Genomic DNA, 16,600 nt, shown 5'->3' with positions numbered 1-16,600 from the left:
TCCAAATTGCTCTTTAACATGGAACATCACCACAAGAGAATACAGTGGTGCCCCGCAAGACGAATGCCTCGCAAGACAAAAAACTCGCTAGACGAAAGGTTTTTCCGTTCGCGATTTGCCTCGCAAGACGAATTTCCCCTATGGGCTTGCTTCGCAAGACGAAAACGTCTCGCGACTTTTTTTTCTTTGACTAAAAACAAAGACATGTTTTGTTTATAAAGTTAATTTATTTTCCCTTAAATTTTTGAACTGCTCTTTACAGTATGTGTGACTTTAAAGAGCAGTTAATAAACTGTTGTTGTACCAAATTTGGCTTTGTTTGGACTTTTTTTGACCATAGGAACGCATTAATTGATTTTCAATGCATTCCTATGGGATTTCGTGCTTCGCAAGACGAAAAATTCGCTAGACAACAAAAATTGCGGAACGAATTAATTTCGTCTTGCGGGGCACCACTGTAATCATGGAAGCCATCGAGATAGAGAAACACCCTCACAACATGAACAAGCGTGACGACACGTCCCGCCTGCCAGACATCTGGAAATTAGCCCTCCCCACAAAAACCGACACCAGAACCAGAGGCACACAGAACGCCATCACCAATCAACCACACCAGACCCAAACCCAGACCCTCTCCACAGATAAATTACAGACTCCATCCAGTAGCCAAACCATAGTGGCACCTCCGGATGCTGCACCCCCCTGCAATCCCTACACAGATCTGGCTGGCACAGGGCACAAAACCACAGCTCGCCCCTATACACGAAGCCAAGCCAGAGCACAACTAAGTGCAGTACAGCCATCTTCTCAGAAAAACTCTTCACAAGCTCAAGAGGTCAAGACACGAAAGCTTTAGCAACTAATCCACACTTAATGACCCACCTAAGTGGTACTCAGAATATCACTCAAGTAATCACTCAAGATATCCCTCAAGTAATTAAAGAACAAAAGAAGAAAAGGCACACTAACCTGGGAACTTCCTTTCTGCCCAGAACGTTGGAGGCTATACACCACACCCCCTCAACAGTATTTATAGGAACTCAAACACTGAGATCCTGCTCTGTTCCAGTAACAAGAAGCCGAAAGCACCAGCCTGAAGATGACGAGTGAGACCTCGTCGAAACGTCGCCTAGACACCCCAACTCTTACACGGGAAGACACCCGAAGACACCAAAACCTGCATATATATATATATATATATATATATATTCAGTTTATAGAAAAGCCATTGCTTCTTAGAACACATATACTAGAGATCTCACATAACCAGAATTGAACAGGTTGGTTCAAGTCAATGGGAAATTTAGAGCCTTCCCACCACATCCCAACCCTTGGTTCTTCAACCCACTTGCTCTTCTTTGCCTGTCCATACCCTTGCTGCCAACAACATGCAGGTCCTCATGTCCCTAAGTGTTTTGCATAGCCAAAAGGAACCTTGCCTCACAGAAGTTGCTTAATTAACATGGTTGCTGCTCCCTGAGCAAGCAGAACATATGGCTATTCATTGGCACTACCCTAGCACAGCTGCTGCCCACCCAGCTCCCCTAATAGTAGCCATCCCACATCTGGCTGTAGTGAGCAAAGAGATGGATCAAGCAATAGGGCCTTCACCATTGACTTGGCTGATGTACAAGTTCCATTTTGCTCCCTGGACTGTTTCTGTTCAAGCTAGTGCTCTCAAAAACTGGCATCAGCGTTTCCTTGTTTTCTTTTTGCATTACGTCTTTTAGATTGCAAGTCTGTGGGCAGGAACTGTCTTGTTCTTAATCTGTGTAAGTGCTTAGTAAATCTTAGTATAAATATAGTTCATAAGTGCCACTCACACAAAAGGATCAAGTCTAGTCACGTCTAATTAAAAATCCATCATGTAGCTAGCTATCCTACACTTTTAGTAAATAGCTCCAATGTGGCATTAAATACACATATTTGTTAGGATTTTTATCACACCAGCTGCACAGAGAGCAGCACAATGGTTGTTGACATCATGTGAGTGTCTGAGAGCGTGAGACAGGAAGTCTCAGCTTGGTCTCAGTACTGTAAGAAGTTACTTTTGCTTCTGAGTGAAGTGTGCTCTTCCGTACTGCTGCTCAGGGAGAGCAGACACGCTCATGGAAGCTCTGTGTATAGACAATGTAAATAAAGTAGTTTAGAGCTACGAATTGTCTCTTTCTTCTGCAATGAGATGCCAGAAGACGAGTGTGCTCCTCTCAGGAGGGAGGGGTCGCTTATTACTGGTCTCTCTGGACTGAGGAAGATTTACAGCCAGAGGGTGGCCACCGGAGAGACGCCTCGGTGTCTTGGGAAGGTGGCGGCCTTCCCGGGCATTTTTCCAACAATATTTCCCCCCATATATGTGCAATTTCATATTCTGTAGGTTTTGTTACATTATGCTTTTTGCCATGTTTCGAATCTCTCACCTATTGTGCACACATAGTGCCTCTTTTCCACTCTGAATATTTCACTCAAACCAGTTTAGTTAAGCCCTCATTTTAAGTGGGGGTTTTTTTCTTGGCAGGTGAATGAATTGTTGCACTTCTACAGTAGCAGTGGTTCAAGCAAAATATTATGACTACCACAGTATCTCACTTAACGGTTGCACTGATGTACCATTCACCTTTAACCATTCCTTTTTGTTTAGAATCCATGCTTCCAGGTTAAGTTATGGAAAAAATTGCATGAGTAAGCAAAGACCCTATGGTTAGAAATTAGGAGAAAGGCCATGATGGTTGTTTAACAGAAGGCTACAATAATCTTTACATTCACATTTTTACATTAAATTAGAATCATTGTCATACATTCTTAATTGTTTTAAAGCTGTGTTTCATTTGGGGTCTATTTGACCCCTGCATTATATTAGTCAAGTGCTATTCACAAACCTACCTCTAAATATTGAATGTTCTGCAGAAGCTGGGGAAAGGTCTGCAGCTGTCCCAACGAAAAGAATTTATGCTTTTCACTCTCAGCTAAGCTTTCTGCATTGGAGCTGCATACAGGCGGAATCAACTTTGTATTCCTTTCCTATGGAGAAAACAAAATGCCAAAATTAAACGACTCACGGCTACATTTCTAGATTATAGAATCATAGAATCATAGAGTTGGAAGAGACCACAAGGGCCATCGAGTCCAACCCCCTGCCAAGCAGAAAACACCATCAGAGCACTCCTGACATATGGTTGTCAAGCCTCTGCTTAAAGACCTCCAAAGAAGGAGACTCCACCACACTCCTTGGCAGCAAATTCCATTGTGTGGCAAGTCCCCTCCCCCATGTGAAATGAAGACACTGGACACAGTAATTAAGGTTAATGGGCATAAAAGGCCACAACTTTATTGATTACAGAATTGGAAGGTATTGGCCTTAGGCATTGGCTCCTATCGACTACCCGGCATGGGGACCGGGAAGGGTTGTCCACAAGCCGTGGGAGTCCTGTTGAAGTACGCCAACTAGGATCCCAACGGGTGTCACCGCTCTGGGGCGTGCCGGAGGCCCTTACCTCCCTAGGTTTCGGACAAGGCAACGCTCCCCGGAGTCCTCTACCGGACTACCCTTTTCTTTTGGGGAAGGTGATGGCGTTTCCTTCCCCCCTTTATTTGCATAACAATAGACCCCTGCCAATGCCTAACCGCCACTCGAGCAAAGCTCGCCGCCAGTACCTTCAAGCCTGTAACCAATTCCTAATCCCTGCTATGATGTCCCCGAACCAAATATCGTTTCCATCGTCTGACAGATGGACGCCATCACATCTGTAGAGGGCCTCGTTGCTGTACTGGATGCCAGGGTGGTCGATGACACACCCGCCCAGCGCCGCCACTCTACGCTCAACGGCCCGTTGCAAGACCTTTCTTGCTTTATTGATTCCAACCGGGCTCACACAATCCCTCCAAGTCCTCCTCTCAAGCAACGAGGACCACAAAATAGTCATGTTTGGGTAAACCGCCATCAATTCGGCAAAGTCGTCAAAAATGTTCCATCTCAAGTCAATAGCTTTGCGGTACGCTAGGTCATTCTCTCCCAACTGGATAACCAAAGCATCGGGTGGGCCCTCGGCAGCAGCTCTCGCCATCACAGCTGGCTTGAATTCGCACCAATGCATGCCTCTTCTCGCCATCCAGGTCAGCTGAACACCCTTTAGTAGGTTCAAGTTTTTCCCCAGCCCGGATCTCATTGCCCGATGCCTGGCCCAATGCACAATACTATGGCCTACCAGCCAGATGCGTACCCCTCGGCATTCTGAAAAGGAAATAGAAAGGGAAGGCGAGGTCAGGCGTGCACCCACAAGTCATAAATTCCCTCTTACGTAAGCTCTGAATGCATTTGATTTCCAGCGGCCCAGGTCTTTTATCCTCTCTGCGGATAGCCCGAGATGGACAGCTGTGGTGGCGGCACCGATCCGAAAAGAGTGAGCCGCAAATTCGGCCACGGGCAGCCCACATGCAGCCAAAGCCCTTCGCATCACCCGAGTAAACTGGTGCCTGGCCAAAGGCAAGCCATCGGCATGAATTGAGAGGGGGCCTGGGCTACCGGGCCTTAGGTAAAGGAAACGCCTCGTGTCCCTAACTGGGCACGGGCCAGGGCCTTGCACTGCTGGTAACCTTAGAAGGGCCCCCCTCCCCTGCTGATCGGTCTTGGAGCTCCGAACTTGGACTATAAGCTCGTTTGATGACAGTGTCAGATCACTTAAAAGGATACCCCTCCGGGTGTGGGAAGCCCCTCCGTCACAAACCAATTCCCCTATGCGAAGGGCCCCAAAGAAGGCTATGGAGTAAGCAGCCGAAAATAGGCGAGCCTCATATTTTGACCAGCATATGGCACGTAATCTTTTGTGTATCTGAGTCAGAATGTCAAAAGTTAAGGGCCTCCTCCTGTCAGGACTAGGTGGTTGCTGACGGTGCCACCCTTCTAACGCCTTACGCACTATAAATTTAGCGCACGGGTCGGTGTTGAAAAAAGTCTTGCAAAAGTATGAAATTCCTGCGGACTGAATATTGAGAGTCTTAGGAGCCCTGCCCAGTTCCTTTAGGTGAGCCAAATAGTGGAGGACCTCCCTAGACGAGGGAACCGAGTTGCGCTTCACCTTGGGAAACTTATTGTGGAACTTTAGGAAGTCAGCCCAGGCTTTTTTGTAAGATCTCATTGTGGAAGGGGCAACTGCACCAAATACTCCCTTCAACACTTCTTCCTCCCAAGACTCCAGAGATGCTCCGGGAAAGGCATCGGTGACTGTTCCGCATCCGGCGCCAACAAGCGGAAGCGCTCCATCTGAAAGCGAGACAGAGCATCCGCGATGTCATTATTAATGCCGGGTACGAATTTGGCTGAGAAATATATATTGTTCTCGAGACACAGGAGGACGAGGGACCGCAACAAGCTTCCCACCCTGGCGGAGCGCGTGGACTGTCTGGATAGAACCGCTACCACTGCCTGGTTATCTGTGTTGAAACATACCCTATGATTGCGAAACTGCTCTGCCCAGAGATGCACTGCCACTAAGATAGGGAAAAATTCCAAAAATGTGAGGTCCCGAGAAATGGGCTGGCCCTGCCAGTCTTCCGGCCACTTTTTTGCACACCACTGGCCCCTGAAATAAACTCCGAAACCCAGGGACCCTGCTGCATCTGACTGGACTTGGAAGTCAGCATTAAGTGCCATGGAATCCTGCCACAGGGATATGCCGTTATATCTATCAAGGAATTGCAGCCAGACCTCTAAATCTGCCTTGACTTCCTTAGAGAGGCGAATCCTATGCTGCGGCGCCCTGAGACCTGCCGACAGCCTGGCTAGCCGGCCACAGAAAGGTCGACCCGGCGCCACTACCCTGCAAGCGAAGTTTAAGTGACCTAGCAGGGATTGGATTTGCCTTAGAGTAACCTTCTTTAACGGCAAGAGCTGTTGTATCAATTCCTTAAGGGCTAACAATTTTTCCCGCGGCAGTCTAGATGTTTGTGCTACGGTGTCTAACTCAATGCCTAGATAAACCAATGAAGTAGATGGACCCTCTGTCTTTTCTGCGGCTAGTGGCACCCCCAGCTCACCTGCCAGGGCTGTGAAAGCCTCCAGGAGGGCGGAACATCGCTGCCTGTTATCTGCCACCAAAATAAAATCATCGAGGTAACGTGAGACCCCCGACGACCCTGTCCTGAGGCGTAGGGCCCAATCTAGAAATGTACTAAACGACTCGAAAGCTGAGCAAGCCACAGAGCAACCCATAGGCATTGCTTTGTCAATGAAATACGCCCCCTCGAATCTAAAGCCCAGCCAACGGAAGTCCGCTGGATGGACGGGAAGAAGGCGAAACGCTGACTCAATGTCACATTTGGCAAGGAGTGCCCCCCGCCCAAATTTGCGGATCATTTTTACTGCATGGTCGAAGGAGGCGTATTTCACCGTACAAAGCTCCTGGGGAATCGCGTCATTGACCGAGCCCCCCCCTTGGGTAAGAGAGGTTGTGGATCATTCGGAATTCCCCTGGGGTCTTTTTTGGTACAATGCCTAATGGGGATAGACAAAGTCCTTCCACTGGAGGCTCCGCAAAGGGACCTGCTACCCTACCTGCGCTGATTTCCTTCTCTATCTTTTTTCTAACTATCTCTGGCCTTTCCCTGACAGATTTTTGATTTTGTGGGTCCCCGGTGGGTCCCCCAAAGATACTGCGCAGCTTTCCGATTGGGATATTGATCCAGCAGGGCTCTGAGGGGCTGAAGACGGATGGGGGAGAAGGCTAAGCCAAGATGCAAGTTACTGGCGGCTACCGGGCCCTTGGTGGGAGGATCCGGGGGCGCCCCTGTTGTTGCTGTGGGAGAACCCCCGGCCCCCACGAAAGGGCTGCTGTTTGTTCTTGAAGCACGCAGAGGGGGGGTGGTTGCCCCAGCACTGCTCGCATTCGTGAAGATACTTACAGGAGGGTCGCGAGCATACACCCCTGTTGTACTCCCAGCAGTGGCGGCGTCGTTTCGCCTCCATCTTACCCGCCTTGGCTGCATCCTGGTTTTTCTTTTCGATGTAAGGGTTGACGTCCTTGCCCCAGTAATTAGGATCTGTTAGATCCCATCACGTGGAAGGCAGGAGCGAAGCGTTTCTACGGAAATTCTTATCATATGTTAAGGCGGCATTTTGTCCCGCAAGCGCATGCGCCCTCCTCACGTGAGCCAGATAGGCAACCAAATCCATGGAGCGCCACGGATAAGCCGCGCAAACAACTCCCATGAAGACCTGGTAGCCATCCAGCCAATTCTCAAAGGTGCTCTCTGCCCTAGGCGTCCTATACCTCCGCTTACCGAAGGAGCGCCTCTTCTCACCTTTTCCCGTTATCTTAGTCGGAGGGATAAGGGTGAACATGTCCACATAGTCACCATTGAGGATCTTATTCCTCTTCTTCTGTGACAAATGGTTCCCCAGTATAAAATCAGTGGATTGATTAGTGGCAACTTTTACATCCTCCACTAGTGCCCCGTCCTTCCATTCTAGCACACCATTAAAGGTCTTACGATGGGAATTGGCCCTCCTTTCATGGGCCCAAAGAGGGATCCCATGATTCCCTTCACCCAGGCCCCAGTAGCTATCCATGGAGCCCTCACCATCCGAATCCGAGGATGACGTACCTGAGTCGTCCTCGGTCTCGGACTGCTTACTTCTTTTCTTCTTCGAAGAGGTGTGCTTTTTCTTGGACTTCCTCTTCCCTCCTTGCGCCTCGACGTTGGCTGGGTTCACACTGACAGCTGGCTGCGCACCTTGAGGTTGCACCTGCTCCTCCTCCATGGCGGAGCCCGCGCTGTCATCGGTAGAGCTGTGCTGTGGTTGCTGCTCCTGAAACACACTAGGAATGTCTACAACCTGTGAAACAGCGTTGCTGCTGGCACCCGTGGCCGTAGCCTTCCCCTTGCCAGTACCCTTTGCTGGAGCCTTTCCCTTGCCATTGCTTTGGTTGGCTTTCCTAGCAATGGCAGCCTGGGCACGGGTATTAGGGCGGCCTACGGTCCCCACGTCCGACTGGTTGCTAACCCCTACAACGACTGGGATGACCTGCTGACCCTGACCGCAGGGCGGAGTATCGGGTATCATGTCTTGTGATGGTTCCGGGGCTGGAAGGGCAACAGGCCCCCTGGGCCTACATTGTCTGTAAAAGGTTTCGAAGGCCATGAAAAATTGGGCGAAGGCTTGAGGGTCACACGGCATGGCCGGCATCTGAGCGCCCCCACTGCCTGCGAGAGGTGCCATCTGATTACTGGAAGTGGGTGGCTGCTGGTCCCTGCCTGACGCCATTACCTATGCTAAAGTGGCTGGTATTATTCGCCTAACTATATGGAGACACCTACCTAGGCAGGCTGTGTACCTCCCCTAGCTCAATATATCCTAAGCTAGGTTAAACACCACCACCAACCACTGGCAGCGATCAGCCACACAGCCAAAAGCTGTGCCTAGCTCAGTATTGTCTATACTGCCTTGGCACAAAGAAGAATCTGCTCGGCTGGATGCCCTAGCTCGGTATTATCAACACTGACCCACTGTTAGCAATCTGTGGGAATGGCCAACCAGGTTCAGTATTATCAGCACTGGCTAAGGTTCTACTTAAAATTAGAAATGCTGGCTGTGGCAAATTAGACAATCTCAACCCTGACCTAGCTGCACTTTACTCTTTAGGATTTAACAGCACCTATTCCACTAATACGTACGCCGGTAGCTGTAACTCAAATCCAGAAAACGCTAGCTCAGAACCAGTGGCCCAATGAATAAAAGAACCAATGAATAAAATAAAAATAAATAAAATAATAATAAAATAATAAAATGAATAAAATAAAAATAAATAAAAGAACCCAATGAATTAAAAAACCGCTCAGCTGGAAAGGGGCAAGAGGGTGGTCCCCGGGCGTGCCTAGCCTTAAATAGGCTAGGCCACGCCTCCCCGGTCCGCAGATTGGCGGGCCGGGTCGCCGTCACGCCCGGGGATTCCCTAATCTCGCGGGGACAAAGGCCAGCCCCCGCGTGGGATGTGGGAGGGATTTCTGCCCGCAACCCCCTCTCCTCCCAGGTCGGAAATGGCTCTGTCGAACAGCTCTTACTGTCAGGAAGTTCTTCCTAATGTTTAGGTGGAATCTTCTTTCTTGTAGTTTGGATCCATTGCTCCGTGTCCGCTTCTCTGGAGCAGCAGAAAACAACCTTTCTCCCTCCTCTATGTGACATCCTTTTATATATTTGAACATGGCTATCATATCACCCCTTAACCTCCTCTTCTCCAGGCTAAACATGCCCAGCTTCCTTAGCCGTTCCTCATAAGGCATCGTTTCCAGGCCTTTGACCATTTTGGTTGCCCTCCTCTGGACACGTTCCAGTTTGTCAGTGTCCTTCTTGAATTGTGGTGCCCAGAACTGGACACAGTACTCCAGGTGAGGTCTGACCAGAGCAGAATACAGTGGCACTATTATGCCTCTGTCAACCCTAATCCCAATTTCTTTTTTCTTTTTTCTAATAATTTTTATTAACAGGCCAATCACATCACATTATCCAAATCACATTAGTTGCAAATTTTGTTGGGGGTACCCATACATCAAGGTCCGAATGAGTCCAAAGCTCTGAACGAGTCCAAACATTACTTACATTGCTGCTTTAATTAAACAGTTCTATCCAGTTCAATCCAGATAGTCCTTTATTACTTTCTTCATCTTCTTGTTGTTATCGTATATTCCTTTAATTATGATCTCTGATAATTTTCACAAGCAGATTGAAAACAGGCATCCTCTGTGTAGGTTTTGTACTCTCCAAAGATCATATCGCTCAGGGACAGCCGCTGTTCAACGCTTCCATAAAAAATTTAATCTTCGGTCTGTCCTTTACTTTTCTCAGACTTGCCAAGTATATCAGGAGGCTCTGTCAGGTCAAGATTGCATTCCAACATTCCTTCTCATTCCAATGGTCCTGATTCTCCTCCCCCTGTCCTTCTTTCTCCGGCAAGCCTGTCTTGGCGAGACACCATTTTTTAACTGTGTCATAGAATTTTCCTCCGTTCTCACCGTTCACCAATCCTCTCTCCAGCTATAATCCATCCCACACAGTTCTTGAATTCCTGCTTGTGATTAGTAAAATGCAACGATCTTGTTTCTATCTGGGGTGGAGGGTTATTAATATCACATTGTGCAAAGAAAAACGGTTTTTTCCTCCACCCCCCCTTCATTCCAAACATACAGTCTCTTAATGGTGATTCATCAGAAGATTTACTTATCCGTCCGTCACTCCCGGTCACAGAGATCCATTAATCAGCAGTCTTATTTCTCGAGCGTTACTTGATGTATGTGCTTCAGCTTCATTCCAATCATATGTTTCCAATTATAATTTCGAGCTGAAGCTAACCAGCACACGCTGATTGGAATCGGCGTCAGGAAGATCTGACTTCATCGAGGGCTCGTGCCAAGTGACCGGCACTCCCATCTCTCGGATCAGGGGGTGCATTGTGGACACCGCTGGCAAGGCAGCCCCCCATCTCCTGGGGGGGGTAGGAAGACTGCATACTTCCCATAGCAGCCTCTTAATTACCTCACATGGGTCAGAGAGATGTTATTGTTGGCCATCTTCCAACGAGCCACCTGGTGGCCCCACCCTAATCCCAATTTCAGCTATCATATAATCTTCCAAATCTTTTCTAAAGTTGTGCCTTAAGTGATTAATTTTCTTTACAATTCTGTGTAATTGTAATGTTCAGGTGGAAGAAGAAAACCAAATAATATTTCAAGATTGGTGAGCTTTAAATATTCAATAAAAGGTTTACACTCCTCCTTAAAGTCTGCCTCTTCCTGATCAGAATTATAATAATAATAAATGTGTGAGCTTTTACATATTGCATTCCATTTATAATGTAATTGAAAAAATAAATGACCAGAGAGCATCTGTTGCTATAGCAGGTGTGAATCCAATAATAGTCAGAACAGGAGTCTACTAAAAGCATCATTTAAGCTACTCTAAATATAGGACGCGGGTGGCGCTGTGGGTTAAACCACAGAGTCTAGGACTTGCCGATCAGAAGGTCGGCGGTTCGAATCCCCCTGACGGGGTGAGCTCCCGTTGCTCGGTCCCTGCTCCTGCCAACCTAGCAGGTTGAAAGCACGTCGAAGTGCAAGTAGATAAATAGGTACTGCTCCGGCGGGAAGGTAAATGGCGTTTCCGTGCGCTGCTCTGGTTCGCCAGAAGCGGCTTAGCCATGCTGGCCACGTGACCCGGAAGCTGTATGCCGGCTCCCTCGGCCAATAAAACGAGATGAGCATCGCAACCCCAGAGTTGGCCACGACTGGACCTAATGGTCAGTGGTCCCTTTACCTTTAAGCTACTCTAAACTTTTTCAAATATGAAAATATAATAAAGTTATTCAGCACTACCATCAGGAAACCCTTTCCATATCTGTGAGTGGACAGAGATTCTCATGCCATCATTGACACTAACTAGTTGTCAATAAAGTAAATAAAATTAGCATGCACAGTTGTAGCCCAATAACTGCATTCAAACTATCCCCAGCAACAAACCCTCTTCAGAGATTGGGGATACTCCATGTATTTTAAAGTTAGCTGGGATGCAGATGTTGTTCTGTTCCATGAATTTGCAGTTTTATGTTGTCAATTGCTGTTTTCCACGGGTGTGAAAAAGTCCTAAATGACATCTGGCAGAGGAAGAAAAAGAAGAAGGTTGGTTTTGTTGAGATTAAGTTCCTTTTCTGTGGCAAATGGAGGGTATCCTCAAATGGGTTGACGCTGCACTTACTCCAACAGGCTACACAAATCAAACTTTTTACTGCCATCATGTGTGGAAGAGAGCCTCTCCACTTTTGGGACATAGCATAACAAATTGAACCATGAATGCTCAAACTGTCCTTGATAGAAGAGGGACTACAACCCTTAATAGCAAAAACAGCAGACATTGGGGGAAAATTGATATCGGTGATATCAAAACCCAAATAGAACTGAGAGCATACAACCACCCCCAACTCTTCCCAGCAATGAGAATCACCCCTCCAGGGCAGGTAAGCTATCATCCATCCAGTGTGGAAGAGGAACTTTGCATACTAAGTCCAATGTTCTATTTACCTACAGTGGAGGAGGCTACCATTGAATGGGATGTTCTATACCAGCCTTGTACTCAACAATTAGCCTGGTACCATAAAAAACTAGGAATTCCATGCAGATGAGTGAGCTAGTTGGTGGTGAAAGGACATGTAGCTCACTCCTTACCCAGCAACTTTGTTTTCATGTTTGCTGCGGAGGAAAGCAAGTTTCTTCCTTCATTACAGAGCAGGCTGACAAATCTGGCAGTCTGCTTTAAAAAGACACAGCAGAATGAAAAAGGTAGCTCAGCCGATCCATTGGCAAGATCAACTCTGTGCTTCAGGCTTAGTAGGAGCAGCCCAGTAGGGGTATTAAGCCCACCAGTGTGGCATCCTGCTTCTCCAGGGACCTGACTTCCAGCTTCCCAATACTTGTTTTGCCCATCACAGACAATGTCATATTCAGCTGTGATGACAAAAAAGCAGATTACAGGGCTGCATTAAAAGATACTGGTCTGGTTGAAGATATTTGTGAGCTTGCCCTCTTCAAGTGTTCATTGTGGAGGGTTTTTATCAGCAAACCTCAACAAAGTTTATTGGCAGAGGAGAACTCAGTGCAAGAGTAATAAATGTCAGTTAAGACGACAGCTGGCTGCTCAATTTAAATTCTGCTTTGATTTGGCTAAGCTATATGGGTAAACCCTTACCATATTTGGAGCTGGCATTATTTCGTCAAGGATCTTAAAACAGGAGTAAAGAATCTCCAGTCTGTGGGTCCATTTTGGATTGACAGGTAATTTCCCCCAAACCATGCCCACCTATCCATCAGCTGGTGTTGCAAAGCAATAGGATTAAACTTGGGCTCAATTAGTTTATGACCGGGTGCTAATCCTGCTCAGTTCAGCCACACTCTCTGGTTCCTGCTGGGAACAGGCACAGGCAGCCAAATACAAGCACTGAGAAAGGTAGCTGTCCCTCTTCCAGCCATCTACAAAAAGCAGCTTTCTTAAGTGTTTTTTTGCAGATCAGATGCAAGAAGGCTTTCTCATGTGTGCAGCAATGGCTGTAAAATACTGTCAGATGGCTGTTAATTTGTTTTTGTGACTGTGTGGAACCCAGCTCAGCTGATTGATTGTGCGACTGCAGAAATGGATAAAAGCCCCCCATCCAAACAATGCCTATCATCATTGCAGGTAAGAAAAAATAATAATTTTAATTGTTATCATCTACAATACTGTCTTATTTATTTTATAGTACAGTACATTGATTATTGCTTTCATTTTATGGATCAATGGTTGTAGATAGTAAAATTCATGTTGAATTGCTGTTTTAGGTTTTTCTTTTAAAACGTCTGCAATGTATTAATTCGTTTTGCATTACTTTCTATAGGAAAGCGTACCTTGGTTTTGGAATGGACTTCCACAACAGATTAAGTTTGAGAACCAAGGTACCACTGTACTTCAAAAGTAACTCATGAAGGATTTTTTACAGCTATTATTGTCTGGTAGAAATTACAACCATCACATGACACCATTGGCTTCACCTTCGTTATTAATTTAATATTAAGCAACGTGATATGCAAAGTTTAAGAATGCAGTTATGTGTACACCAGTTCCAATCTAACCATTTCTTCCTCATCAATGAGTAGTTTAATAATCTGGCAACACTGAATTCAGATGCCTAGTCTCCCAGCGCAGATCTCCCAGCACAGCACAGATCTCATTTGAAAGCATCCTCACCTTTGTTTTTGTAGGCAAAGTTATTGTTACCATTTCAGGAGCAAAGCTCTTGTACTTCCATAGCAGAGTCTGCAGAGAAGAAACTGATGTCTGAAAAGAAATAAGAGTTCGATGTTGTTGCACTTGATAATGTTCAAACATAGTAGCTGAGAAACTATGAAACCCACGGCATCAGTGGTTTTTTTCTGGGGGGTGGGGGACGCATAGCCCTAAACATTTTGTGAATCTAAGTTTGGCCTCACTGAGGGGCAGTATTTCAATATGAGTAGGAAAATGAGAGTGCCCCTAAACATTTCTTTTTTTTAGAAAAAAGCACTGCACTGCATTAGACATAGCAAATCTCTAGCCATGACCCTACTAATAGGAGATGGAGGGCTATACCAATGTCAAGCAAATGCTGCTGTGACAGACAGCAAGCCAGACCAGAATATAGTGATGCAGTCCCTCAGAATTCCACCACTGTTGGAGACTTCCAGTTCAATGCAGAGGCTAATGGTGGTGAGCTCTGTGTTGTCCGCTTAAGGGATAATAATAATAATAATAATAATAATATAATTTATTATTTGTACCCCGCCCATCTGGCTGGGTTTCCCCAGCCACTCTGGGCAGCTTCCAACAAAGATGAAAAATACACTAAAACGTCACATATTAAAAACTTCCCTGAACAGGGCTGCCTTCAGATGTCTTCTGAATGCCAGGTAGTTGTTTATCGCTTTGACATCTGATGGGAGGGCGTTCCACAGGGCGGGCGCCACTACCGAGAAGGCCCTCTGCCTGGTTCCCTGTAACTTGGCCTCTCGCAGTGAGGGAACCGCCAGAAGGCCCTCAGAGCTGGACCTCAGTGTCCGGGTAGAACGATGGGGGTGGAGACGTTCCTTCAGGTATACTGGACCGAGGCCGTTTAGGGCTTTGAAGGTCAGCACCAACACTTTGAATTGTGCTCGGAAACGTACTGGGAGCCAATGTAGGTCTTTCAAGACCGGTGTTATATGGTCTCGGCGGCCGCTCCCAGTCACCAGTCTAGCTGCCGCATTCTGTATTAGTTGTCGTTTCCGGGTCACCTTCAAAGGTAGCCCCATGTAGAGCGCATTGCAGTAGTCCACGCGGGAGATAACCAGAGCATGCACCACTCTGGCGAGACAGTCCGCGGGCAGGTAGGGTCTCTGCCTGCGTACCAGATGGAGCTGGTAAACAGCTGCCCTGGACACAGATTTGACCTGTGCCTCCATGGACAGCTGAGAGTCCAAAATGACTCCCAGGCTGCGCACCTGGTCCTTCAGGGGCACAGTCACCCCATTCAGGACCAGGGAATCCTCCACACCTGCCCGCCTCCTGTCCCCCCAAAACAGTACTTCTGTCTTGTCAGGATTCAACCTCAATCTGTTAGCCACCATCCATCCTCCAATGACACAGTTCAGGCAAATAGAGCCTTGGGGTGATCACCAGGGCTCGGCGCACCCCTAACCCCCCCCCCCACGGAGGAGTGGGGGTCCTAGCGGTCCAGCGGAGCGTGAAAACTCACCCCCCTGAATCCCCCGGGGGAAAGGGAAGGGGCTTGAGTCCACTCACGGCTCCAACGCACTCTGTTGCTGAAGCCACACACCATCACCAGAAGCAGTGGATCTTCCAATTAGAGGTAAAAGCCAAATAAAGACAATTAGGATTAAATTGACTGATTTGGCAAAATGGAAGCCAAAAAGGAAGTCAGCTTCTGATTTCTGCAGGCAGGCTCTGCAAGGGACGGTTTTGTGAATGGGAGACAAAGAGACATTTACAGCCATGGAGATTTAGCAACAATTTGACTTAAACTTTGGGAACTGTTTCTTTCTTTTGGAATATATTAGAAACAATTGTGTCAAGTTGCCTTTTGGAAAAAAGGATACAAACTGACAGCTGGAAAGAATTTGACAGAATGACAATTTTGGCAGAGTAAGAAGTAAAAAGGCTGGGAGGAAAAGGCTGTGGCACTAAGTCCAGACCCTGGAACATGTAGGCAGAAAAGGGGCTAAGCAGGAGAACTCTCTACCACATTGAGGGAGAAATCCCTAAAGAACGAAGGAGAGCCTGGAAAAGCCTTGGAATTAACACCAGTGGCTACTGAAGACCAGGGGGTTTAAGCAATATTACCTGCCAAGAAAGAACTGAACATTCCAGCATATTTGGGACTTATACATTAAGCCAAAAAAGTTGGAATTTGGATTACAAAATATTAAAGAAGATTCTATATGGATTTGGATTTGGACATGCACGTCTAGTATTGGATGTATATTGTGGATTATATAGAAAGATGGACTAACTTTTATTGGTCACCACTACTTGGAAAAGGAAGAGAAGTATATGTTTTTATATTAAGTTTGTCTTTTTTGATTGATTTGATCTGGAAATGGGGTTGGGGGGGGTTCTTTCTTTGAGGCCTGGAAGTGAGAACTGTTATTTTCTGTATGTCACAGATTTAGTTGGAAATTTCATGTTGTTTTTGGTTACTGCTTTGAGAGAGGGGGAAGGCTGTTTAAAGGGAGGCTCAGCTAGAAACTCTGGAGAGAGGATATTCGATTTACTGCCTCATATACAATAAAAGAAAACTTTGTAAAGATGTTCTATAGGTGGTACTTAACACCAGTTCAGTTGGCAAAGATATACAAATTGAAATCCAACCTCTGTTGGAGATGTGGTGGAGAAATAGGAACAACAATACATATGTGGTGGAGGTGTGAGGAAATTAAGAAATTTTGGATAGTAGTACACGAAGAACTAAAGAAGATGTTGAAAATATCAATAACAAAGAAACCAGAGACATATCTCCTTGGATTGATAGATGATGAGATACCACGGGGGGGGGATTTC

The 16,600-nt window shown here is 46.7% G+C and overlaps 1 long non-coding RNA gene across 1 annotated transcript; it reads right to left on the bottom strand.

Moving 5' to 3' along the window:
* Window positions 1–2,886: 2,886 nt before the first annotated feature.
* On the bottom strand, window positions 2,887–13,836 carry LOC310697783. The gene is made up of 3 exons (XR_014521210.1): window positions 13,757–13,836; window positions 11,503–11,636; window positions 2,887–3,018 (listed from the first exon to the last, which is right to left on the bottom strand). It is a non-coding gene; the product is annotated as an uncharacterized lncRNA (long non-coding RNA).
* Window positions 13,837–16,600: the final 2,764 nt, after the last annotated feature.

The sequence above is a fragment of the Podarcis liolepis genome, assembly GCF_965112155.1.
Source record: "Podarcis liolepis genome assembly, chromosome: W".
Classification (NCBI taxonomy): Eukaryota; Metazoa; Chordata; class Lepidosauria; order Squamata; family Lacertidae; genus Podarcis; species Podarcis liolepis.
Note: the sequence above shows the minus strand (reverse complement) of the source record. Positions and strands in the feature narration are given on the sequence as shown.